This window comes from Musca vetustissima, unplaced genomic scaffold (genome assembly GCF_032173495.1).
Source record: "Musca vetustissima isolate MV318-11 ecotype Yass unplaced genomic scaffold, APGP_CSIRO_Mvet_v1 utg12402, whole genome shotgun sequence".
Classification (NCBI taxonomy): Eukaryota; Metazoa; Arthropoda; class Insecta; order Diptera; family Muscidae; genus Musca; species Musca vetustissima.
Window position 1 is genome coordinate 1 of NW_026887364.1, and position 26,848 is coordinate 26,848.

Here is a 26,848-nt window from a genome sequence, read left to right on the forward strand (position 1 = left end):
CAAATCCACGCCTCAGTTGGCCCTTGAAAAATATTCTTTAATAAATCCACGCCTCAGTTGGCCCTTGAAAAATATTCTTTAATAAATCCACGCCTCAGTTGGCCCTTGAAAAATATTCTTTAATAAATCCACGCCTCAGTTGGCCCTTGAAAAATATTCTTTAATAAATCCACGCCTCAGTTGGCCCTTGAAAAATATTCTTTAATAAATCCACGCCTCAGTTGGCCCTTGAAAAATATTCTTTAATAAATCCACGCCTCAGTTGGCCCTTGAAAAATATTCTTTAATAAATCCACGCCTCAGTTGGCCCTTGAAAAATATTCTTTAATAAATCCACGCCTCAGTTGGCCCTTGAAAAATATTCTTTAATAAATCCACGCCTCAGTTGGCCCTTGAAAAATATTCTTTAATAAATCCACGCCTCAGTTGGCCCTTGAAAAATATTCTTTAATAAATCCACGCCTCAGTTGGCCCTTGAAAAATATTCTTTAATAAATCCACGCCTCAGTTGGCCCTTGAAAAATATTCTTTAATAAATCCACGCCTCAGTTGGCCCTTGAAAAATATTCTTTAATAAATCCACGCCTCAGTTGGCCCTTGAAAAATATTCTTTAATAAATCCACGCCTCAGTTGGCCCTTGAAAAATATTCTTTAATAAATCCACGCCTCAGTTGGCCCTTGAAAAATATTCTTTAATAAATCCACGCCTCAGTTGGCCCTTGAAAAATATTCTTTAATAAATCCACGCCTCAGTTGGCCCTTGAAAAATATTCTTTAATAAATCCACGCCTCAGTTGGCCCTTGAAAAATATTCTTTAATAAATCCACGCCTCAGTTGGCCCTTGAAAAAATTTCTTTAATAAATCCACGCCTCAGTTGGCCCTTGAAAAATATTCTTTAATAAATCCACGCCTCAGTTGGCCCTTGAAAAATATTCTTTAATAAATCCACGCCTCAGTTGGCCCTTGAAAAATATTCTTTAATAAATCCACGCCTCAGTTTTAATAAATCCAAGGCAAAGCATCTGGTTAGGGTCTTCATATCTTCCAAACTGTTTATGTCTTCTGCCAATCAGCGATGGACATTTACAGATGATATGTTCCTTCTTCGTCCTCATAGACGATAGTAATCCTCTCCGCTGGAGTCCCACTTCGAAATGAAAGATCTAATCTTGCAGTACCTGTTATGATCCCCACAATGATATTGATCACTTATTATGTGCCAGCAGCGAAGACGTTCTTTGCGAGAGAATTCAGGCCAAATAGATTTTGAGATCCTGCAACCAGGTTCTCTCGACCATCTGTTGCCGATTACCTCGCAGTAGAACAAGCGGATTTTGCTAATGAAATAGCCAATGGGTGGTTTCACAGATATCTCAATCAGAAGATTGGACGACATTGAGCCCCTCGAGCAAGCTCGTCGGCTATCTCATTCCCTTCAATGTCACTTTGTCCTGGAACCCAACATAACCTAACTCTCTGTCGTATATCATTCAGAGCGGACTTGCAATCATGAACTGCTTTTGAGTTTATAGTACACGACTTCACCATCCTTAAGGGCCGTCTGACTATCGACCGGTCCCGTAATGTCGGCAGTAAGTGATTTTACTATTGAAAAACGCTACAAATATAGCTCAGTTTATATGAGTTATATGTTTCTAATAACCTGCAGTAAACGCCTGCACCAGTGCCTTCCTCCATCTTTGACCGTCTGTAAGATTGACAGACCTGGCAGAGGTAAGGAGCCACTCTTGGCATAATTATACAAGGTAGTCTCATGCAGTCATATGTTTCCAAATTTTTCATAACATTGCCTTTGACAGCATTCAGATTTCAAAATTTAAATGAAAATATCTTACTTCGAAATATAAGGATATCATGTGTTCAGTGGAAAAAATTGCTATATCATCTATATTTATTAATATTTTGAAATTCCCTGCCTCTAAAACTTATAAATATAAGTTGTAACAACCATTCTTAAATCTTGAGAGTAATGTTCTGCTTTAGAAAATATATTTTGTTTAATTTATTAAAAGTATGCCAATCGACATACATAAAAGTTTAAAACGACATGTACATTATAACTTTTTGCAAGGTTAACCTACTTTATGAGGATTTATTTGACAAATATGTACTGGAATTGACAAGTAAAATCCACTGGGTTAACTTAATCCGGTACAATGTAAACGTACTATAAGTAATTAATTTTTCATTTTATTTGAAATTGATATATGAATTCCATATTAAAAGGAGACTACCTTGCATAATTATGCCATGGGAGTTACTAGTCCAGGATTCCCTAATAGGAAACTCTACTTTGATGTCATTAAAGTCTCTGTGAGAGAGAACATAGTCTCTAATATGACTATTTCCCCTCAAGAGGTCACAACTGGCGTTATGGGAAATACAATCGTCACATACAGCCAGTGTATGATCTCCGGTCTTAATTCCCAGCTCTTACCTATGGAGTTCTTGCGGTCAAGGATAGTGCCAAGGTATTTTGCTTCTTCAGAAAGGGTTAGGGTCATTCCTCCCAGTGATGACATATTTATATTAACATACAATTATGATAATTAACACAAAATTATCAAAAATAATATAGTTAGTGTTACTTCGAGCTTCTACATTTGAAAATGTTTAAAAATTATCCATGTGTAAACTCATTTCATCCTTGACATACTTGTTCTGTTCCCGTACTGCAAGAATCTACTACTTTTTACTACGATAACAAATTTTCCTTTATGATATCGAAGAAAATAGTAAAATCTAGTAGATTCTTGCAGTACGAGAACAGACCAACTGTATGTTGTTTTGACAATATAAATTCAACTATCATCATGTCATAACAATATAAAGTAACCAAATGGAAATTTGCTTTTGTAAGAAATTCCAGTGTCAACGTCATTTATTCCAAAAATTTAAACAAAACATCTTGGAATACTCAAAATAAAATTCCTCTTATTGAGCCATTTCCATTGAGCCAGTTATATACCATTTCCACTTATACCAAATTTTTTCGAGGAAGCTTAGAAAATCCTCGAAAAAGATATTTTACATTTCAAAAGTATAGATTTCAGGCTTCATTTTAAAAAAGATTTCATGTAATTATCGTTAGCGGTTAGCGAGTTGTAGACGTTTAACTTAAAATATTATGAATTTGAAATCACAAATTTCGAACTAAATTTGAAACAAATCCAAAAAATTTAAAAAAAAAATGTCTTCGTTATAATAGTTAGGGATAGAAATTAAAATTAGAAAGAAAAAAATTGACGTGGTAGAAAATTAGCTGGAAAAAATGTATATTTCATTCATAGGGTAGTTTGCTGTAAAAAAATAAACAAAATATTCAGGGGAAATATTTTTTCGGTTAATTGACCCTGCGGTTAATTGGTTTCCACCCTTAATAGAACCACATGATGGGACAAAAAAATATTGAATAGGAGAATACATATAAATTTTCTCGGATAATTAAACCCTCTTAATTGATTTTCCCGCTTAATTGGTTCAAAATTCATGTCATCAAAAATAAATTTTCTTTTGCTTTTCACCGGTTAAATGAAAAATAATCTGGATTTTTTTACATACATATTTGACATAATTTGTGAAAAAGACTAGGTGGCATCTCTACTAATTCAATTCAAACTGCGAGAAAGTGTAATTTTTATTTGACATTGGATTTCTTTTAAATCATTAGTAGTTCCATTATATGTGATTTTTGTAATTGAATATACTACAGTATTTTTCGGTTAATATTCGCTTAATTGAACCATATGATGGGTCAAAAATATTTCATTTCATAGTAAGCGGGTTCGGATAATTGGTTCCTCGGTTAATTGAACAAAAATTTGTGCAAATTTTGATGTGCAATTAACCGAAAAATACTGTATTCAAATAGGCGAGTTCGGATAATTGGTTCCTCAGTTAATTGAACAAAAATTTGTGCAAATTTTGATGTGAATTTGATGAGAATTTTTTGGAAGGGGAAAATGTGGGGAAGCTTTTTCCCGCCAATTACGAGAGAAATTGGAAAGAAAAAATGATACAAACAATGAGAACAAAGTTCATCATTTGACAATTCAAAGAAAATTGAAAAAGAAAATGAAAAATTCAAATAGAAACAAACAAAGAAATAAATAAAAGAAAAAACTTAAATAATAATAACACAAAATAATTAAAAATGTAACCAAAATTAAGAAAAAATAATTAATAATAATATTTCTAATAAGAACTCGACGTACTAAATTACAGTCAATTCCGTCGAAAAATACGATCAGAGCCCCCAAAATACCAAACATTTGGGAGTACCGTTATATGGGGGCTACCCGAAAAAAATGGACCAATATTTATAATTTTTTGTAGGGAGATTTGCTACCCAATAAGAACTCAGCGAATTCGGTCGAAAAATGCGATCAAAACACCCAAAATACCGCAAAATTGGTACCCTTATATGGGAGCTATCCGAAAATATGGACCCATATTTATAATTTTTAGTGGAGAGATTCGCTACCCAATAAAAACTCAAAGTACCAAATATCAGCGAATTCAGTTAAAAAACGAGCTAAAGAACTTCAAAATACCGACGTGGACCGATTTTCTCCAATTTCAATAGGGTTCGTCCTTGGGCCAATTAAGTGACCTGTGCCAAATTTCATCCAGATCGGTTCATAAATGTGATCTGTACTTTGTTAACAAAAATACATGGACGGACGGGCAGAAAGTATTCTATGCATATTCTCAAAAGGAACCATGGGTCTATCTCGATTATTTTTGCCATGTTACAAACATATGCACAAATACATATTACCCTGTACCACAGTGTGGTGAAGGGTATACAAATTATGAAAAATAAGCGCTATTAAAAAAATTTAATTAAAATAGTTAATGAAAAAAATAAATTTATGGAAATTTTAACCCAAAAATTAAAAAAAGAAAAATAAGAAAAAATTCTAAATTCCTATCAGCCTTAAAATAAATTAAAACAATGTCAACCAGTAAGGAAAGTAGTAAAGTCGGGCGGGGCCGACTATATGATACCCTTCACCACTATGGGTATATTAAACAGGACTATTATCATGAAATTGTATGAAATAAAATATGTGATATTTATCTAAATGTGAAATGACCTAGGTCTATCCATAAACATGTAATTCGTTTATTACAATGGAACAAAAGTATTTAAATCGACTTCAAACAAATATCAATAGGTCATCCGTTGGGCTAGGTCTACACTTCTAGAAACCCAAACTACGTTATTCTATGCTCAATTTTGTACGTTGTGCAAAATTTGATGTCAATCTAACAAATATGAGGAGTTTGATGCACAATTTACTTATATATGGATGCTAAAATGAACCGATTTCAACGAAACTTGGTACAGGTTAGGTTATACTAATTTCAGTACATTTTGTTCCTATCAGCCATATATTGGTTCCTTGGTGCGTCAATTACTTAAAATCAATCTATAATATAAGGGTGCTATATCTAAATCTATACCGATTTCCTCGAAACTTGGCAGACATAATTCTAAGCTCAATTCAGTACGTAATGCCAAATATTGTGCAAATCGAAAGATATATAGGGATTTTGGTGCACCATTTACATGAAATCGGACGAAACTATATATGGGAGCTATATCTTAATCTGGACCGATTTTCACGAAACTTTGCAGAAATCACTCTAGGCTCAATTCAGTACGTTATGCCAAATTTCCTGCAAATCGAAAGATATATAGGGACTTTGGTGCACAATTTAAATAAAATCGGACGAAACTATATATGGGAGTTATATCTAAATCTGGATCGATTTTCACGAAACATACCATACATATTTTTATGCTCAATTCAGTACGTTATGCCAAATTTCGAGCAAATCGAAAGATGTATAGGGACATTGGTGCACCATTTACATGAAATCGGACGAAACTATATATGGGAGCTATATCTAAATCTGGACAGATTTTCACGAAACATATCAGACATCACTCTAAGCCTAATTCAGTACGTTACACCAAATTTCGTGCAAATCGAAAGATATATAGGGACTTTGGTACATCATTTATATTAAATCGGACGAAAATATATATGGGAGCTATATCTAAATCTGAACCGATTTTCTCGAAACTTGGCACAAATCATTCTAGGCTCAATTCAGTACGTTATGCCAAATTTCGTGCAAATCGAAAGATATATAGGGACTTTGGTGCACAATTTACATGAAATCGGACGAAACTATATATATGTGAGCTATATCTAAATCTGGACCGATTTTCACGAAACTTTGCAGAAATCACTCTAGGCTCAATTCAGTACGTTATGCCAAATTTCCTGCAAATCGAAAGATATATAGGGACTTTGGTGCACAATTTAAATAAAATCGGACGAAACTATATATGGGAGTTATATCTAAATCTGGATCGATTTTCACGAAACATACCAGACATATTTTTATGCTCAATTCAGTACGTTATGCCAAATTTCGTGCAAATCGAAAGATGTATAGGGACATTGGTGCACCATTTACATGAAATCGGACGAAACTATATATGGGAGCTATATCTAAATCTGGACAGATTTTCACGAAACATACCAGACATCACTCTAAGCCTAATTCAGTACGTTACACCAAATTTCGTGCAAATCGAAAGATATATAGAGACTTTGGTACATCATTTATATTAAATCGGACGAAAATATATATGGGAGCTATATCTAAATCTGAACCGATTTTCTCGAAACTTGGCACACATCATTCTAGGCTCAATTCAGTACGTTATGCCAAATTTCGTGCAAATCGAAAGATATATAGGGACTTTGGTGCACAATTTACATGAAATCAGACGAAACTATATATATGGGAGCTATATCTAAATCTGGACCGATTTTCTCGAAACTTGGCACACATCATTCTAGCCTCAATTCAGTATGTTATGCCAAATTTCGTGCAAATTGAAAGATATATTAGGACTTTGGGGCACCATTTACATGAAATCGGACGAAACTATATATGGGAGCTATATCTAAATCTGGACCGATTTTTATGAAATTTTACACACATCATTCTAGACCTAAATGATTGGGCTGTACCAAATTTCGTGCAAATCGAAAGATATATAGGGACCGTTTACATTAAATCGGTTAAATATATATATGGGAGCTATATCTAAATCTGAACCGATTTTTCCCAATTTCAATAGGGTTTGTCCTTGGGCCGAATAAGTGACCTATGCCAAATTTCATCCAATTCGGATCATAAATGCGACCTGTACTTTGCTCACAAAAATACATGGACAGACAGACAGACGGACGGACATGCATAAATCGACTTAAAAAGTGATTGTATGCATATTCTCAAAAGGAACCATGGGTCTATCTCGTTTCCTTTTGCCTGTTACAAACATATGCACAAAGACATAATACCCTGTACCACAGTGTGGTGAAGGGTATAAAAATATATATTTATTTTAAAAAATTCTAATAATAGTAAGTAATTTGTTAAAAAGTTCATCTCTTTTTTAAAAAATGTTGTGGTCCTGAAAAGGACCGATTGTTTTGTTGTAAAAAATGAGTTTTCAAAACGTCAAGTAAATTAAGCACGTTCTCCACGGATACGTCTGACCAATTGGATATCTTTAGGCATGATGGTGATACGCACAAGTTAGTATCTTAGAAAAGACCGACCAAGTAGGCTTCACTGGCTTCTTGCAAGGCCATAACAGCAGAGCTCTGAAAACGCAAAACAGTTTTGAAATCTTTAGCAATTTCACGAACCAAACGTTGGACGGCAATTTGCGGATCAACAATTCAGTACTCTTTTTGTAACGACGGATTTCACGTACCTGGACGTAAACAATGAGGCTTCTTAACGCCGCCGGTGGCGTGTGCGCTCTTACGAGCAGCTTTAGTGGAACCTTGCCTCCAGTCGATTTACGGGCAGTTTGCTTAGTACGAGCCATTTTTTACTTCACTAGGTATGCACACAAACACTGTAATAACTCGGAAACCGCATTTCATTTATTTCCCAATTCATATTTCAGTACAATTACTTATATAAATTACTTATATAAATCAGTACAATTACTTATATAAAAAGTGATTGTATGCATATTCTCAAAAGGAACCATGGGTCTATCTCGTTTCCTTTTGCCTGTTACAAACATATGCACAAAGACATAATACCCTGTACCACAGTGTGGTGAAGGGTATAAAAATATATATTTATTTTAAAAAATTCTAATAATAGTAAGTAATTTGTTAAAAAGTTCATCTCTTTTTTAAAAAATGTTGTGGTCCTGAAAAGGACCGATTGTTTTGTTGTAAAAAATGAGTTTTCAAAACGTCAAGTAAATTAAGCACGTTCTCCACGGATACGTCTGACCAATTGGATATCTTTAGGCATGATGGTGATACGCACAAGTTAGTATCTTAGAAAAGACCGACCAAGTAGGCTTCACTGGCTTCTTGCAAGGCCATAACAGCAGAGCTCTGAAAACGCAAAACAGTTTTGAAATCTTTAGCAATTTCACGAACCAAACGTTGGACGGCAATTTGCGGATCAACAATTCAGTACTCTTTTTGTAACGACGGATTTCACGTACCTGGACGTAAACAATGAGGCTTCTTAACGCCGCCGGTGGCGTGTGCGCTCTTACGAGCAGCTTTAGTGGAACCTTGCCTCCAGTCGATTTACGGGCAGTTTGCTTAGTACGAGCCATTTTTTACTTCACTAGGTATGCACACAAACACTGTAATAACTCGGAAACCGCATTTCATTTATTTCCCAATTCATATTTCAGTACAATTACTTATATATTTATGTATACTTATCTAACTTATAACTACTCAAGCACAAATTCAATTTGTTTTTCTAGAGATATGTATTTAAGAATAATAATATAAAGGCAAGGCCAGCCACTTTTAATGTAGGTTAATTTTATAGTTAATTTCTATTTATGTTCTCGGAAAAAAGGGATGTAAAAAAACGAGACTCCTTTGATTTTTCTTTTATACTTATAACTAACGGGCTATGCCCCTAAAACTAAATAACAGAATAATAAAACAAAAATTAAGAAAATAACAATTCATTATTAAAACTGTAAGGTATTATGGGGTTAAATTATATTATTTTATTTAAATATTTTATTGGTCAGTTATATACACTGTGTTTTCAAAATTAAAAGTTCTGTATCTTCTATGGTAAAAAAAATATTTTACCATTTTCATCTATTAGTTTGTTTGTATTTTGGAGAGTTAATAGACATATTGGTGTTAAGTATGCTCCCTCCTCGGAGTTTAATACTCTAAATCGCCTTCTACGAAGCCTCTTTTTTGGTAATTTTGGGAGGAATGATTTTTTGATACAATTTTTCGAATGTTTTTATTCATTGCATTTGTGAATATTGTGGTTAATGCCTTAATGGAATTGTCTATTTCTATGGGAGTTACATTCCGGTCTCTGGGAAGTTTATATCTAACTAGATTTGTTTCCAAATCCTTGTTAAATTGGTTTATCTTTTAAGGTTTTAAAATCATATATTTCTTTCGGGGTTTCAGAATCTGTAGTATTTACTGTTATTTCTAGGATTACAGATTTATGGTCTGAGTTACAATATACTGTATCTAGACCTGTGACGGTTCTTCTATTGACTTTTAATTGAATACTATTTGTTGTCATAAAAATTTCTATATATGATTGACACTGTGGTATTATTCTTGAGGGATTTTGAGTTTTGTTTATAGTAATATTAGGCGTGGAAAGTAACCAGTCATACAGGATTCTACCTTTAGGGTTTATTTCGGTGCCTCCCCAGTGATTATGCCTTGCGTTTAAATCCACTCCTATTATTGATTCATTATTTCCTATAATATCCATTAATTTATCAAGATTTGTTCGTTGGAAAGTTTCATTTGGGCTCTGATATAGAGAAGCTAATACTATTTTTTGACCATTTATTTTATGAAGACTGACTAACGTAGCTTCCATATTTCTTAGATTTGTATTAATGCGTTCAGTTTTAAAATTTTCTTTGACAACTATGGCAGTACCTCCTCCTTCTTTAGTTTTCCTATGTTGTATAAAAATTTTATAGCCCTTAAAACTCAGTGTGTGCGTTTCTTTTAATTTATGTTCTGCTATCATGATAATTTCAGGTTTCTGTTCATTCAAGAACAATTGGAAGTAATGCCTTATTTGGCGTGAAATTAGCGAATTTGTTTTAATAAATATTATTTTCAAGTTATTCATTGATATTAAAACTTAACATTAAGCCAAACAAGGTTTTCCTATACGAGATACGGCACAACACTTCACTGGTTGTTATTTATTTCACTAGCACTTTTATTTCAATACACATGTGTTTTCACTTCGAGCTTTCAGCTCTCTCTACTCGGAAACCGCGCCAGAAACGAGTATATATAGAAAAAATTTGTGTTAGCATCAACGATTAAGGGTGAGTGTTAGTAAATACAAATGTATGCCTACTAAATGGCCGCACACACGCACTCATATACACAAACGACTATAGCACAAGTAACACGAACTATGTCGAAGTGGTTGACGATCAGAGAAATTTTTGTATAAATTCAAGCGGACTTCAAAATATATATATTCACTTTTTGTTAATGCATATTAATGATTGTTGTTAGTAGTAATCTACAGAATTTGTATTTTTTTAGAAGATGGCGAACAGCTATATGTATATTTACTGTAAATTTCAGTAGGCCATACTGTTTAGTTATAAGTATTTACTCAATAAATATGGCTAAACCAAAAATGAAATGAAAGAAAAAACGGATTCTGTGTTGTGAAGTGAAAGTGTAAGCATCATAGTGAATAGTGATCTAATCAAAGCAAAATTAAATAAACTTTTGTTGAAAGACTTAGGAAATAAACTTTAACTCTGTGAAAAAGTCGTCATTAGTCATTGAGGTTCATGACGACGTTAGATGATGATGACGAAACGCTATTTTCGGAAAATTCAACAGACCTAGCAGTCTGTAAAACGAGCAGATCATTTCAACCCCATAAATGACGATAATGCGTCTAGTGATTCTTCGGGCAAATTGAAAAAAGAGAAGCGCAGCAAGAAAAAGAGGAAACATAAATCTAAGGACGATTCAGTTTATGAAAACACGAAAACCCCACAACAAAACGCAACTCAAAAATTCCCCCAAACGGAAGAAGAATAATGCGTCTAGTGAATTCTTACCATTACGAAAGCAGGGCAAATACTAAAGAGATTCCAAAGAAAATAGTTATAAGCGCACCTCAGCAAAATCAACTTGCCAAGATCTATGGAAACATGCAAAAACTGAATGCTGAAAAAATAAATGTACAGGCAGGCAAAAAGCCGATACTGCCTATGAAGGATAACACGCCTAAAACATTGGACCGTCTGCAAAAAAGGAAAACAGGGACCAGAAGCAAAATGGGCAAAAACTTACACAACAAGCCGGAACAAAGACGTAATCATAGGTGAAGAATTAATGGATACTGCAGACTGGGCTGAAGAAGCACACAACAATACTGTAGCATTAAACACAACTAAATCTCCAAACTTATCACAAGAAAGGCCAGCCCAACCTCCATTAAAATTCATAATGCTTATATAAGACAAATTACTATTAATTTAAAAAAAAGAACTTAAACATGACCTATTTTCTATTAAAATTTTAAAATGTAAAATGACAGAATTAAAATTAAAAACGATTGAAGACTATACATTAGCTAGGGAATTTTTAGATAATCAAAATATTTCCTATTATACATATACCCCTTAGCTGAACCCTAATTATCAACCATTAAGGAGGACGAAAGCAGCTATAATAAAAATGAATGGAAATCAAGAAAATACTAAACTTTTGAAAAAATTGAACAGTATAAAAAAGAGGGCCTTATACAGTGGCAAATGTCAGTGGCTTTCATATAGCTACTAACTGAAACATACAGTTATGTCCTGGCGGTAAGAGAGCAAAACATTGAGAAGCAAATTGCAACTGTTTATTGCTGTAATTGCAAAAACATGTAGCCAGAAAGATCTTCAAAAAAAAAGCAAGAAATATTTAAGAAAAAACAATTTACCCAACGAATTCCTATTTCACAAGCAATAACAACACGTAACTATACCAATTCTGTATCATATTCCAATGTGGCTTGGTAATAATCTACACAATGACTAATTTAAAAATTATTTTTATTAACGGTAACTCGATTGTATATAGGCATAGAAGGCCTAGATACTATCGATAATAAATAGATACATCAATTTAGTCAACAATTTAATCCGGACATACTTTTACTAGCAGAGCACGGACTTTAATCAAAACATTATCTAGATTTAGAATCTTATAAAATTTACAGGCAATATAGAGTAGGTGGCCCTAAAGGAGGAACAGCATTTTGCCTAAAAAAATATATTAAAAGTGAAAGTATGCCCATAAGCTTCAACAGCATTTCAACAGTTGTCAAAATAAAGTCTCTCAATGGTCGAGATATAATAGTACTGTCACTTTATTGTAAACCAAATAATTCCCTAGATGTATCGGACCTAAATAATATAAGTGCTCTTATTGGCTCGAATGGAGCAATAATTGGTACGGACCTGAATGCTAGGAACAGCGAATGGGAGATATTCGCACCAACCATAAAGGCAAAGTCCTAAAAGACTGGCTAGATAATGAACCCAATCTAAACATACGATTAACAGATGACCCGACTCGGTGCACTAATACATCACAAACGTACCTTGACATTTTTATATGAACACCAAGTATTTGGAGCCCGGTAAGGCCGAAAACTCTTTTCAATCAGATCATAAGGCCATAATTATGGATATCCCAATTCAGTTAATTAGACAAAATACTAAGAGAATTTATGATTTTAATAACCTACAAATAAATGCATTAAAGAAGACGTCTTTATAGAGTTTTCGACCCCACAAGAAGCAATTACCTTGAGGGCCATAATAAAAAACATGGATCAACTGATCCAACAAAAAACTAAAATGTTTGAAGAAAAAAATCTTATAACTAAATTAGAAGCTATTGGACCTGGGAAAGATATGTTTCGAAAAATCAAGGGAATTAGTGGACAATTAACCCGAAAAAAGATAGAACATCTTAAAGACGCAGGCAATGAGGTAGTAACAGAGGAAGGGAGCGCTAACTTATTGGCATCGACGCTCTTGTTAGTACTGATAAAAATTTAGTGCAATTTGGTGTTGACTTTCTAGACAATGGAAGGAATATTAATCCTGCATTAAAGACTTCCCCTCCGATTAATTACTCCAAACGAGGTTGTGAAAATAATTAATTCCTTAAATAACAAAAAATCTTCGGGTGAGGATAACATTCTTAATTTTATTTAAAGAAAAACAGACCACAGAACTTGGGTATTATTAGCAGTGATATTCAATCACTGTTTTAATACAGGATATTTTCCTAAAAAATGGAAAACAGCAAAAGTTTTTCCAATCCCAAAACCTGGTAAAGACCCCACAGATCCTAACGGCTACAAACCAATTTCTTTACTTTCCTGTTTAGGAAAGCTCTTTGAAGTTATTATTTTGGAAAGACTGAATGAGCACATCGAAGACAGAAATACATTAAAAAAAAACCAATTCGGCTTTAGAAAGCAACATTCCACCACGCATGCTTTATTGGCATTGAATAATATAATAAGCAAAGGGTTTAATAAAATGTGTGCTACAATCGCTGTCAGTCTTGACTTTCAAAAGGCTTTCGACACAATTCCTCAGGAAGGAATTGTTTATTATAAGGAATAAGGAATTGTTTGATAAATGGTACCTAAAGCTAAACACACAAAAGTGCCAAGCTATTATATTCAAAGCCAAAGGATTAAATTTATACAAAAATGCCAAACAATACATTCCAAATATAAAAATTGGAAATGAATCAATAAATAATACACAGACAATAAAATACCTTGGTGTTGTTTTAGAAGAAGACATGAGCTATATAAGACATGTAAATTTTTAATTAAAAAGCAAAAATAGCTTTTCATTCCTATCTAGGGGTACTAAATAGAAATCGAAATCATAATAAAAACATAAAACTGACATTGTATAAGCAAATTATTAGACCCACAATGAGCTACGCTTTCCCAGTTTGGTCACAAATTTCATCACACCAAATGGAACGAATACGTTGATTCGAAAGAAAAATAGTTTCCCAATGTCAACAATCTGTGCAGGGATTTTATAAACGGCCGTCCAACACAAAAATCTATGAAGAGAGCAAGATAGAAAGATTTGACAAATTTGCAGTTAGAACATAACAACCAAACTGGAATGTATAATTTCTGATGAAGAATATAATAGATTGATTGCTAACAATGGGTTTTTACCTGCAACAAGTTTATTAAACCTAGCAAGCAGTGGAAACATTTATAATGAATTAGGTAACGTGATTTTTTATCACAGAAAATATAAAACCTTAGACTTTAATAACCAAGTATATAGTACTGAACAATGAATTGAAATCAAATCATAAATTTTGTTTATTTATTTTTTATGTTATTTTTCTTTTATTAGTTTTAAGTAGATATAAGTAGAAGTAAGTAATTGTAAAACGTGTGTTTTTATTCCTTTTTCACAAAACAAATATATAAAAATATCTTAATTTGTTATTTAAAACTCAATAGGCTGGCCTTAACCTACAAGTTCAAGTTTATTAATACAAATTATATATGACTTATGTCTAACAAATGCTCTTAAGGACTACTTAAAACTACTTAGCATACTAATATTTATCTAACTTTATCTCATTAATACATATATATGTGCATAATGTATGCATCATATCGCTAACACCAGAAATTAAATTTCATTATATGTAATATATATTGTATTTAGCTTATATTATATTCCCCAGAAAAAGAATTATTAAAAAAGGGGCTAATAAACAAAAGAAAAAAATGTGTATTTTAGAACTATGGCTATGGTGCTTAAAACTACTTATAAGTAACTATGTACAGGTGTGCTTCATCGGCTACTGTGATATACTGTAGACGGTGTTAGTAATGTCAAACGTCTTATAACGGCGGTGGTAAAAAAGTAATTGATTATCAATTGAAAGAAAGCCTGCTCTGTCCAAAGGTAATAAACACTTTGGGGGGTGATAGTTTGTCTCTAATATGTTGTTAATGTCAGTAATACTATTATTATTAAGGCTGTCAATAATTAAGGAATTTTCCAAAAATGATGACTTTTCTTGGAATTTTAGAGCACCCTTAATCAGGAACATATCGATTCTGTCAAAAGGTGTGTTCTCGTATGCAACGGAATTGTGCGGGAGTCGCCCTATTCCATTGTCGTCTAGTATGGGTTTTATTTCAAGACACGATCTTAGCACCCTCCTCTCCCAGATACGAATTCTCTCCATTTGATGGGAGGAGATTCCGTACCAGACGGGGAAGGCGTATGCCAAGATTGGTCGAATTATTTGTTTATAAATTAACAGTTTGACAGGCACCTGATCGGTAAATAACCCGCTAGTAAGCCCAGAATAACTTTTTTGCTTTACCGAGAATGTATTCCACATGTCTGACAAACTCAAAATTGGAGTGGAAAACCACGCCCAGATATTTAAGCTGGTCAGACACGCGGATCAATTGTCCTCCGATATATGGCGTAGCTTCAAAGCCTTTTCCTGCCCTTAAAAACGATGCCTTCACATTTGTTGGTGTTAAGGTTCATTTTCCATTTGTCAAAATACATGGAAAGGGTGGTCAGATATTGGTTTAGACGTATATTTGTGTTATGAGCATGGGCTCCAGATGCAACGAAAAATATATCGTCTGCATATATTAATAGCAGATCCCCCTCGGGTGGTTGAGGACCCTTGTGGGTCGCCTGTGTATATATTCCTGTCCGTGGAAAAGGAATATCCGATTCTAACTTTGAACTTTTTCGATTTGAGAAAGTCCGCTACTATTCTGCAGGTATTGCTATCCATATTTAAATTAACCATTTTGTAAACAATGGCATTGTGCCAGGCATTGTCGAATGCCCTGGAGAAATCCAGGCTAATCCCTATTGTAACATGCCTATTGTTTAGGGCATTAGAAACATGATTCCCAAGGACTGTGAGGGCATGAGACGTGGACAGTCCTTTCCTGAAGCCAAACTGGCTGTCAGAGAGTAGTCCGCGGTCCTCAATTTCCAAGGAAATTTGTTTTAGGATGAAGTATTCTAGGAGTTTCCCAAATGCTGATAGCAGACTTATAGGTCTATAACTATCTGGCCTTGTGGGGTCCTTTCCTGGTTTTATGATGGGAACAGTTATGGCGGTCTTCCAAATATTGGGGAAATAACCCAGGTTTAAGCAATGGTTATAAATAACAGCCAAAGTGGGCCATGTTGACTTATCAGTCTTTCTAAGCACAAACTCAGGGATTCCATCGGGTCCATAGATTTACGATTGGGTCTCCTCTTAACTGAAGCGCCTATATCTGAGTTCTAGAATATGTTCCGTATTCGAGTCATACGCTAATAAATTTTCAGAAAAATTTACCAGGGGAGACCTAATATTGAATTCTTGTTCGATAATGTTAATACTACCATCATGGGGAAGTGGTATAATAATCGTGTCTTGAATAGAATCGGCGATGATATTGGCTTTACCCTCGTCAATATTTATAGTAGTTCCATTATCATCAGAAAGGGCAGGTATGGTACTACGCCTAATGCCAGCGGCAGCCTTGACTTTGCCATACACTTTTTCGTTCATGGTGATACCATTTAGGAAGCTTATCCAGTGTTCACTGTCGTGTTGTGAAATAGCCCCCTGAATAGTTCTGTCAAGGTTATTAATATTATTCTTGATATCGTCAAAACTAAATGGGTCTCTACAGCGGTAGAGTGTACGGCGTAGTCGTTTCTTTTCCCGAATACTAGAGGGAAGATTGCGTAATCCTCTATTGCCTTTTTTAACTTTTGGGATAGATTCCTCCATAGCCCTTTGGAAAATATCCACCATTTTCTCAATTTCTATATCTATTTCCGAAACAGTGACGTTTCGGTTAATAGGCAGTTGGCAGCTGGGCAAATCCTCCCCCAGTATCCTATTAAACCTCCGTTTATCAATTTTTTTGTAATCAAAATCTTTTGGAGTACTGGTGATTACAGGGTTTACGCCACGCACATTGATAGTAATTGCCAAGTGATCGGAATTACAATCAGTGGTGCTGATACCTCTACCTCCATTATCGTCAATATCTATACCAGGGGAGGCTAAGCATATGTCGATATATGTCTGAGTACTTCTACTAATTCGGGTGGGGCCGTCAGTAGCAATTACTGTAAGGTCCGGACACCCTAAGATGAAATCGGCTATGGATCTGCCTCTAGAGCAGGAGGTGGTACCGCCCCAGCTGATATGTCGGGTGTTGAGATCGGCTCCAATGATGATGTGTCCGTCTCTCGCTTAAGGTCTGAGACATTTAAGATCAGAGGAGTTAAACCAATCGCTCACTACATGTAGCGTCGACCCATCGACCCTAAATAATTTTATACAGCAGTTTTCTATATTACCTGAATCTAGGACTACTTGTTCGCATTTTATGTTTTGCTTAACTAGGATGGCAGTACCACGACCAGTTCTATCTATTCTTCTTTGTAAAAAAGTTTTATAGCCCTCCATGACCAGATTCGCATGGGTAGGCACCATATGCTCCGCCAACATCATCACATCAGGCCGATGGTCTTTAAGAAACAGATTTAAAAAGTGTTTCTTGTGCCTCGACACTAATGAGTTGACGTTGGCGAACATGCACTTGATAGATCTAGACATCAGAGCAGAGTGATGTTAAGATCCCAATCATAGCCTTAGCTTGGCAATCTTGATTTACACTATTTAAGTCCTTGGAGTATTTGCGGACTTTCGATAGGCATGAGAAGAAATCGTTGCCGAAATTCTTCTTGCAAATTTGATCAAAGTTTTCGAATGATGTCATTATGTCAGTCATAGGCCTATCCCTTATTTTGGCCGTTGAGTTGTGTGTAGGTGTGTTTTGTGACAGAACGTTCTGTTTAACTTTGCCACTATTGGCCGAAAATCTATTTTGACGTGCTGTTTTTTTATTATTTTTTGCAACCGCATCGGATTTAATTTTTGCACGTCGCGATTGTCAAATTGGACATTCGCGTGAGTTGGCAGCGTGTCCCTCCTTGTTCCAGTCTACGCATTTAAAAATGTAATCCGGTTTTTTAGAGATTTGGCCCGTTATAGGATCTTTAACCTCAATCATGGTGGGTCTATGGACACCTGGAGGGATATGACATTTCTTGGGGCCATGCGCTCCCCCACACTTACAACACCTGTATGGCATACCACAGTCCCCTTTTTTGTATCTCTTCTGAGTAAAATTCCGCAGTTAAGGAACTTGCGGACTTTGAATAGGCGATCTATATCTGATAATTTACTGAAGTGGATGAGCCACTTCTCAAAATTTAAATAAATTACTCTTAGAACTTCTAGGTTAATGTCTAGGTTTAAGAGGCCATCCTTAATATCCGCGGCATCATATGTCGAGGATAATCTTTCCATAATGATGGAGTGAGGAGTCTGATCTTTAGAGGGGTACGTGAAAAAATTTATACCCCTGCTAATAAAAAGTGCTCTAATCTTCGAGTGGTCATCGATGGATGCCATTTGAAAGTTTGTCTTATTTTTATTGACAACCTTAATTGAAAAATCTTCGTGTCCGATTTCGGTCGTAATTAAACTTCTAAACTCTTTTATATTGACAGTATAGGCTGTTATAAGAGGTATCGACTTACGTTTAATGTTAGGTGGCTCCGATGAAGCGCCCTTATCAGCTGTAGTATTGTTGTCGCTCATGCCCATGTAGTTGGTCTGCGATATTATTTTAACCTTACGCCTGGGCTTCTTCTTTTTCTGAGCTGCAGACATTGGTATTATTGAGCTAATATCTCCCCTGCTTTCGGTTGATATGGCTGGTATATCTGGTTGTGTAGTTGCCTTTGTCGCATTAGGCACATCCTTCTTATTTTCTGAGGCTCGGCATGCGCTCAGTATGTTTATTCGTTGTACCGGCGGTGTATCCACAGGCTGCACTGGCAGTGCGTCAGCATAGTCCATGGTAGCATCTTTACTGCATTTATTTCTGTTGCTCTTGTTTTCATTAGCTGGAGCAATTTGTTTTTCGAAGTTAGTGATAATTCGTTTGCAGCTTATTTCCTTGGAGTGAGCTGCAGTAAGCTGCCTAGCTGATCCAGCCTGCATATCTTTTAAAAATGTCAGCTCGGCTGTCAGCGCTTCATTTTTACTCTCCAGCGAGATAATCTTATCTTGCAGTTGTCTAATGACTGCGTTCATTTCAGAGTAGTTGGTTGGCGAGTCGCATTTCCGTTTTAGTTGCGGCCTGGTATATTTTACCTCTTGCCATTCACCAATCTCGTCTGTAGTTTGTCTATAGTTTGCTGCAACAGTTTAGCTGTATCTCCGTTGCTAGCATTCATGTTGTCAACATTTGTGAAGGCTGTTGTCTCGGTGGCGGATGATTTATTTTCGTCCAGTAGCAGTTTGTCGGCAGCAGACTTATCTGCCGCCTGTAAGACGTTCATATGTAATAACGTCCGCTTGTAACACAATTTGTTTGAAAAGGAATTTTATTTCCCTGAAGGTAATTTGCTTTCACTTTCAGTTGTTTATATTCACTGTTTTTATATTTCACTGTTAACACAAGTACACCCACAAATTTATGTATACTTCTATTTTGTTGGCCTTAACCTACGTAACAATTTGCGGTACTCTGTAAAAATGAGAAGCGCATAGGAGGTAGCAAAATTGGAGTTTTGCTGTTTGCAAAGAATGAGTGCAACTTGCAAGCGCAAGTAAAAAGCGCAGAAGTTAGTACAGTAGAAGATGTCAGTATGGATACCGAAATGCCTGCCGAGGTATCCGTAGACCTCGGAATGGCGGACGATGAAGGAGATTTTACGCTTGTTGTAAAAAGGAAGAAGAAAGAGGCTAAAGGAGGTTCGAAGGTTGTTATATAACATCTACGTCAGTGATATGCCACAACCTCCTCAGTGATATGCCGATGACGTGCTTCTAGCGTTAACATGTCTACTGGCTCGTACAGTGGAAGCACATCTTGCGATCCTAGATAGGTTCTTTACCTTATGGTGTCTTAAGTATAACGGCGAAAAGAGCTCGGCTATAATGATAACGGGTAGCACACGATATGTTTTGCCAAGTTATAGGACCTACCGTCCGGTCCTACAAATTGGTTTTAATATCGTGGAGGTAAAGGACAGAATAAAATACCTGGGAGTCATTTTTCATCAGAAATTTGATTTCAACAGGCATATAGATTTTATCCTGGCTAGAGCAAAAAAGGTCTTCATCAGCTATCATGGCTTGTTGAAGATGCGCGGTGGTAAAGCTGCTGATATGTCGACAGATTATCCGGCCGATAATTGCCTACGCCTTTCCAGTCTGGTATGACATCTCGTCACACCAGATGGAAAGGTTTAGGAAGTGAGAGCGTAGTGTTCTGGCTACTTGTGTAGGCCTAAGTGGGCTCACATATAGCCAGGACGGAACTATCAGACGGCATTCTAATAGAGCCATCTATGATAGGGCAGGAGGTGATAGAATTGAGTAGGAGTGACGGACTGCAAAATAGGGCGGTGGAGGATGCCTTGCGTTGCGACCTAGACGCAAAAGTTCTCAGGAGATGCCGGTACCTACCCCCGGGTGCCATGTCGCAGCTTTTGCAGGAGGATATGCTGTACATCAACGGTGAGCTGTTGCGCTACTACAGGCGACGGAATACCTATTACCTAGAGGATATAGTGTATAATAATGTACAGTAGTTGATCACATTGTAACTTTGACTTCCATTGCACAGTGTGAACAGTATTTAGTATTATTAAGTATTTAGTATTAAGGTTTTTAGATTTTGGGTATATAATAAGTAAGCCCATTTTTTATATTGGATTTTTTGAGGCAATTTTTGTTTATGGTTTCCTTATGGATTTTATTTGTATTTGTACTAGTGGTAACCCACAGTAAAACATTGTATATTTTAGTTGTAAGTAGCGAGTAGCCACATAATATAGTAATTTAGTACAGTAAGCCATTTCTGTTAGTTTGTAAGATTATCTACCAAATAAATATGGCCATAAGCAAAAATTGAAATTGTATTACCAAGCCAGCTGCCGGTACCTACCCCCGGGTGCCATGTCGCAGCTTTTGCAGGAGGATATGCTGTACATCAACGGTGAGCTGTTGCACTACTACAGGCGACGGAATACCTATTACCTAGAGGATATAGTGTATAATAATGCACAGTAGTTGATCACATTGTAACTCTGACTTCCATTGCACAGTGTGATCAGCCTGTGTAATGTAAATATTCTAAATATGTATATAGTAGTTTTTAGTTTTAAGTATTTAGTATTAAGGTTTTTAGATTTTGGGTATAAAATAAGTAAGCCCATTTTTTATATTGGATTTTTTGAGGCAATTTTTGTTTATGGTTTCCTTATGGATTTTATTTGTATTTGTACTAGTGGTAACCCACAGTAAAACATTGTATATTTTAGTTGTAAGTAGCGAGTAGCCACATAATATAGTAATTTAGTACAGTAAGCCATTTCTGTTAGTTTGTAAGATTATCTACCAAATAAATATGGCCATAAGCAAAAATTGAAATTGTATTACCAAGCCAGCTATTAGACATTTGGCTCGTCGTGGTGAAACTCGTGGTGTTCTGAAGGGTGTTCCTGGAAAACGTTATTCGTGATGCTGTCACCTACACCGAACACGCTAAGCGTAAAACCGTCACTGCTATGGATGTCGTCTACGCTTTGAAGAGACAAGGTCGTACTTTGTACGGTTTCGGCGGTTAAATATTTTCTTGACGCTAATTTGGAGAAATCTTCTATATATTTACAACAGAACAATCGGTCCTCTTCAGAACCACAAAAAATATTAAAAAAGAGATACATTCTTGTTGAAAATTAAATAATAATTCTTATTTTAAATAAATATACGAATAACATATTTCAGTAAATAAATAAAAATATTAAAAAAAATCGCATTCCACTTACCTTTCAGATTTTTTAAACAATTTCTTAATAAATTTCCATATACCAATAGCATTAAAAATGCCGTCGGCAATGTGCATTTATGCTTGCCTTTGCTTGTTCATACTATGTATGTATACTATAACAACACATACCCTATACATGTGTTAGTACATAACGTGAAAGAATAACCAGCAATGCTATGACCGATGTGAATACGATGTCTATGCTTACTCAAAATTTTTATTTTAGACATATTTAAAGATATTGTATTTTTTTATTAAAAAAAATCTAAACAATATTCTTATTTCCAGAAAATTCAATAAAATGCCGCCATCAACTGGTATTTCTAAATGCCGTTGCATGTTTGTTCATATGCTTGCATGTTTATATTATGTGTGCATACCACAGCTTCACTTTATCTATGCATGTGGTAGTATTTTGTTAGTCCATGTTACTAAAGAACGAACGAACAAACACGAATGTGAATACGATTTTCCTATGAAAATAAAATAATATTTTAAATACAACAAAAAATCCTAAATTTTTTTTTTTTTTTTGTTCCCATTATTCTATAATTTTAATTCAACTATAATTGCCTTGCCATTGAAAAAATTCCTTTAAATACCCCTCTTTTTTCCTTCCCTTATATAAACAGCGCTAGGCGTTTTCGGTTTTCTTGGGCAGCAGAAGAGCTTGGATGTTTGGCAATACGCCATCTTGGGCGATAGTAACACCATACAACAATTTTTTCAATTCATCGTCATTACGGTTTGCCAATTACAAGTGACGGGGAATGATACGAGTCTTCTTGTTGTCACGAGCAGCATTACCAGCCAATTCTAAAACTTCAACAGCCATATATTCCATAACGGCGGCTAAATATACTGGCGCACCGGCAGCAACACGTTCAGCATAGTTGCCTTTGCCATAGTTGCGCTGAAAAACACAGAATGACAAAAATTGCCCTGATTTTGATTTTGGCTAAGGCCATTTTTATTGAATATATTTCTTAAAGCTAACCTTAAACAAATATAAAGTATTAAATACAAAAATCAAATAATAATGATCTAAAAAAGTTAAATTAACTAAAAAAGAGCGAGCTTAAATAAACGTATACTATAATTTAAAACTATGACTTAAAACTACAATATACAATATATACAACTCGCATATATCACTGTGAAGCGATATACACTGTGTCAGTGGTATCGTACGAGTTGTATGGCCTATGGTAAATTAACAGGCGATTATCTACGTACAATAACCCCTCATTAGGGGATTATTAGGGTAGGGGATTGACGGCTGGTGGCAAATGCTTTCTCGACAGCAACGTCTGACCATCATAGGTGCATTTTAGCGACTATGCGGCAATCTCGTTCTCCAGGTATGCACTTCTTTCTATAAATTTTTGGGCACTCTTCATCATGTAGAGGTCAGTTCTGTCAAAACCTGCCCTGTTATAAATGACCGTACAAGGTGCGGACTTATAGGAGCCATTCAGGTCGGTTCTGTCAAAACCTGCCCTGTTATAAATGACCCTACAAGGTGCGGACTTATAGGAGCCATTCACCATGAGCTTTTTTCCTAACCCAAGACAGAGCGTAGAATCGCCGTTCCCACATGCGCAGCCTTTCCATTTGGTGAGACAAATGGATTATACGACGCTACCGGTCGTATAATCTGGTGATAAATAAGGAGTTTAATCTCTTTCGAGAGTTTCCGGCGCATGCGCATTAATCCGTTATATTGGAAATATATTTCACTTGCTCTTTCAAGGATATAATCTATATGCCTTATAAAATCATATTTAGAATTTATAACAACACCTAAATATTTTATGCTGTCAGATAGACAAACATTCTCTCCGCCAATTTGAATTACAGGAAAGTATCCTTTGAAATTAGGAAATACTGTGCGAGGCTTTCCTTTAATGAGCACCGCTGAGCATTTACTTGCATTTGTTTTGAGGCCCCATTTTTCGAAGTACCTAAAAAGTTATTTCAAGAAGGTGTTCGCTCTATGGGTTATTCGGCTGGTTCTCGGACCAGTGAAGGCTACCAGCACGTCATCCACATAGGATATCAGCAAGTCTCCCGGGGATGGGTTCGGAATATCACTAACATATATGTTATAAAGTAGTGGCCCCAAAATTGACCCCTGTGGCACACCTCTTGAAACCTGCCTAGGGTGGATATATGATCTCCTACCCTCCTAAAATGGCGGTCACGTAGGAAACTCACCACTATTCTACACAGATGAGCACCAAATCCTAGGGACTGCAGTTCATACAACAAACCGTTGTGCCAAACCGAATCAAATGCCCGCGCAAGGTCAATGCTTACAGCGATTGTGCCATGTCTCCTGCCAAATCCCCTCGTAAAATGCGTTCAAAAGGCAGCAAGCGCATGGGAGGTTGAGTGCCGTGCTTTGAACCCGAATTGGTTGTCTTTTATGATTCTTTTGTCTTCGACAATTAATTTCAACTTATCCATCACGAAACTTTCCAATAATTTCCCAAAAGGTGACAACAGGGATATGGGTCGGTAGCTGGCGCAGTCTTCAGGGTTGGAGCTTTTTTGAAAATTGGCACTAGTATCGCCTCTTTCCATGCATTTGGAAAGTACCCCAAATTCAGAAAATGGTTGAATAATATAGCTTCCAGCGGTTAATATCATTCACAACGATACGATACGGAAAAATGTGTTATTAAAACACGCTATGTGAGGCCAATTTTCCATCCCCTCAACTGCACTATTAACTGAGCAGATCAAGGAATGGCCCACCGGTCCACCCGCGGCCCGCTCAGGGTTTCCAGGCCTACGAAGAGTGCGGAATAATCTTCGCCTTTCCTGCATAAAATTAACAATTCTAGGAGGCAGGTCCTCCAGCGAACCAGGTCCGTGCCTCTTTTTTAGAACGGCAATCTCAATCGCATTACAGAAAACCCCATTCAGTTCCTCAATGCATTTGTCTATCTCTTCTTCAGAAACATTCCTATTGACGTGCTATGTTTGTTCGCTCAATGTTTAGAAACGTCCGTTTTTCGCACATTTCCAGCTGACTAACGAGCACGACTACTTCAATTCCTCTATGGTCTGACTCGTAGTCGAAAGCAATGACAGACAGACGTTCTAATAAAAAGATCAATAAATGACCCTGAATTGTCAGTAGGTCTGGTTGGGATATCTGACCTACAAAAATCGAAAAATGGATAGTCTAGCATATATCTGGCTAGCGTCCTACTCCTGGCGTCTATTTCGGAACCACCCCATAGGTGATGCTTTGCGTTTAGGTCCGCCCCAGCTAAGACCTCTCCCCTGTATACAGCTCTGTTACAGAGTGTAAATCTATTACTTGAAATGGTACATGAGGACGTAAATAGAGAGTGATAAAGACAATTGAGGAGCCGTTTTCAGTCCAAACCCTCACCACGCATGCTTCAATGTTTCCTGTTCCAATTGGAATGCTTTCTGTTGAGTTGTAGCCCTCAACATGAATTTTGTGATGTGAGCTTGTGCTCAGCCAACATCAAAATATCAGGTCCCCTTTCGTTAACTAAGTTTCTCAAAAAATACCTCCTAGATAGTGAAATTAAGGAGTTGGGATTCACGAAAATACATTTTCAGTAATTCAACATTTGCAGCTGAAAAAATCATCCAAGCAGACAATTCCGCCTCGATGCCGGCAGTAGTCATGATTCTTTGGAAAGTTGGGCCAAACGACCTAGCTTTCGGAAATTTATCTCAAAATCCACTGCCGAAAATTCGGCAATTTTCAAGAAATTATCCTGTCCCATATTTTGTGGAGGATCAGAATGAGTTTTTCGTGGAGGTACGGTAGTGGGTGCTGGGAGAGCACGACCACGGGTTACAGCTGCATAGGAAGTCCTGTTAAACGACCTGAGTTATTTTCAGCTTAAGCCTTAGAGGCTTCCTGATTTTTTGCCATATTGGCCATGTAGGCAATAATTTTTTGGCATTCTTTAAAGCTAGCAGGGTGTCCCACTACTTCACAATTGACACAAGCACAGGGTTGTGCCGGCTTCCTATCTACTTTACCCGTATTTGGATTCACTACCTCTATTAGCACCTCATTGTTTTTGGGTGGGATGGAGCAGTGGCCTCTTTCATGGGTATGTGGGCACATATTGCATCTAATGGGCATTGTGCAATTGTTTGCGACGTGTCCCAATCTTTGGCAATGAAAACATTGGAAAACCCGCTGCCTTTGTCCTTCCGCATTTTTATGTCATTGTCAAAAAAATTTCTAATTTTGTAGATTTCTTCTATGTCCGAAGACGTAGAAAGTCTAAGGATCCATTTTCTATAGGAAACATTAAAAAGACCTAATATTTCTACCTTGAAATCTACTATTTCTTCCTTACTGTAGTCGTTTCCTAAACCCTCGATGAGCCGAATATGGCAAGAGTGATTTAGGTGTGTGGGTATGAAACTTATACCCCTCCTGTACAAATAAGCTCCTGACTACATTGTAGTTATCTAGGCCCTTTATTCTGACAGAAACGATCCCATTTCTAACAATATAAATGCTAAACTCACCTGGAGAGAGCTACTGTCGAAGAGAGCCGACATCATAAACAGTAAACGACGGCATTGATGATTTGCCACCACCACCATTCTTGGAATTCAAACTATGTTTTGCACCCACTGGATTTACAATTGGCTTAGATGCCACTGGTGCTGTTGCTGGTACTGCTACTTCCGCTTTTGCTGCATTCGTATTATTTTTCGACTTCGTGGACCTCACTTCCAA

The 26,848-nt window shown here is 36.2% G+C and overlaps 2 pseudogenes; both read right to left on the reverse strand.

The window, feature by feature from the left end:
- Nucleotides 1-7,661: 7,661 nt before the first annotated feature.
- Nucleotides 7,662-7,951, reverse strand: LOC133334943 (histone H3, embryonic-like; annotated as a pseudogene).
- Nucleotides 7,952-8,420: 469 nt separating this feature from the next.
- Nucleotides 8,421-8,710, reverse strand: LOC133334945 (histone H3, embryonic-like; annotated as a pseudogene).
- Nucleotides 8,711-26,848: the final 18,138 nt, after the last annotated feature.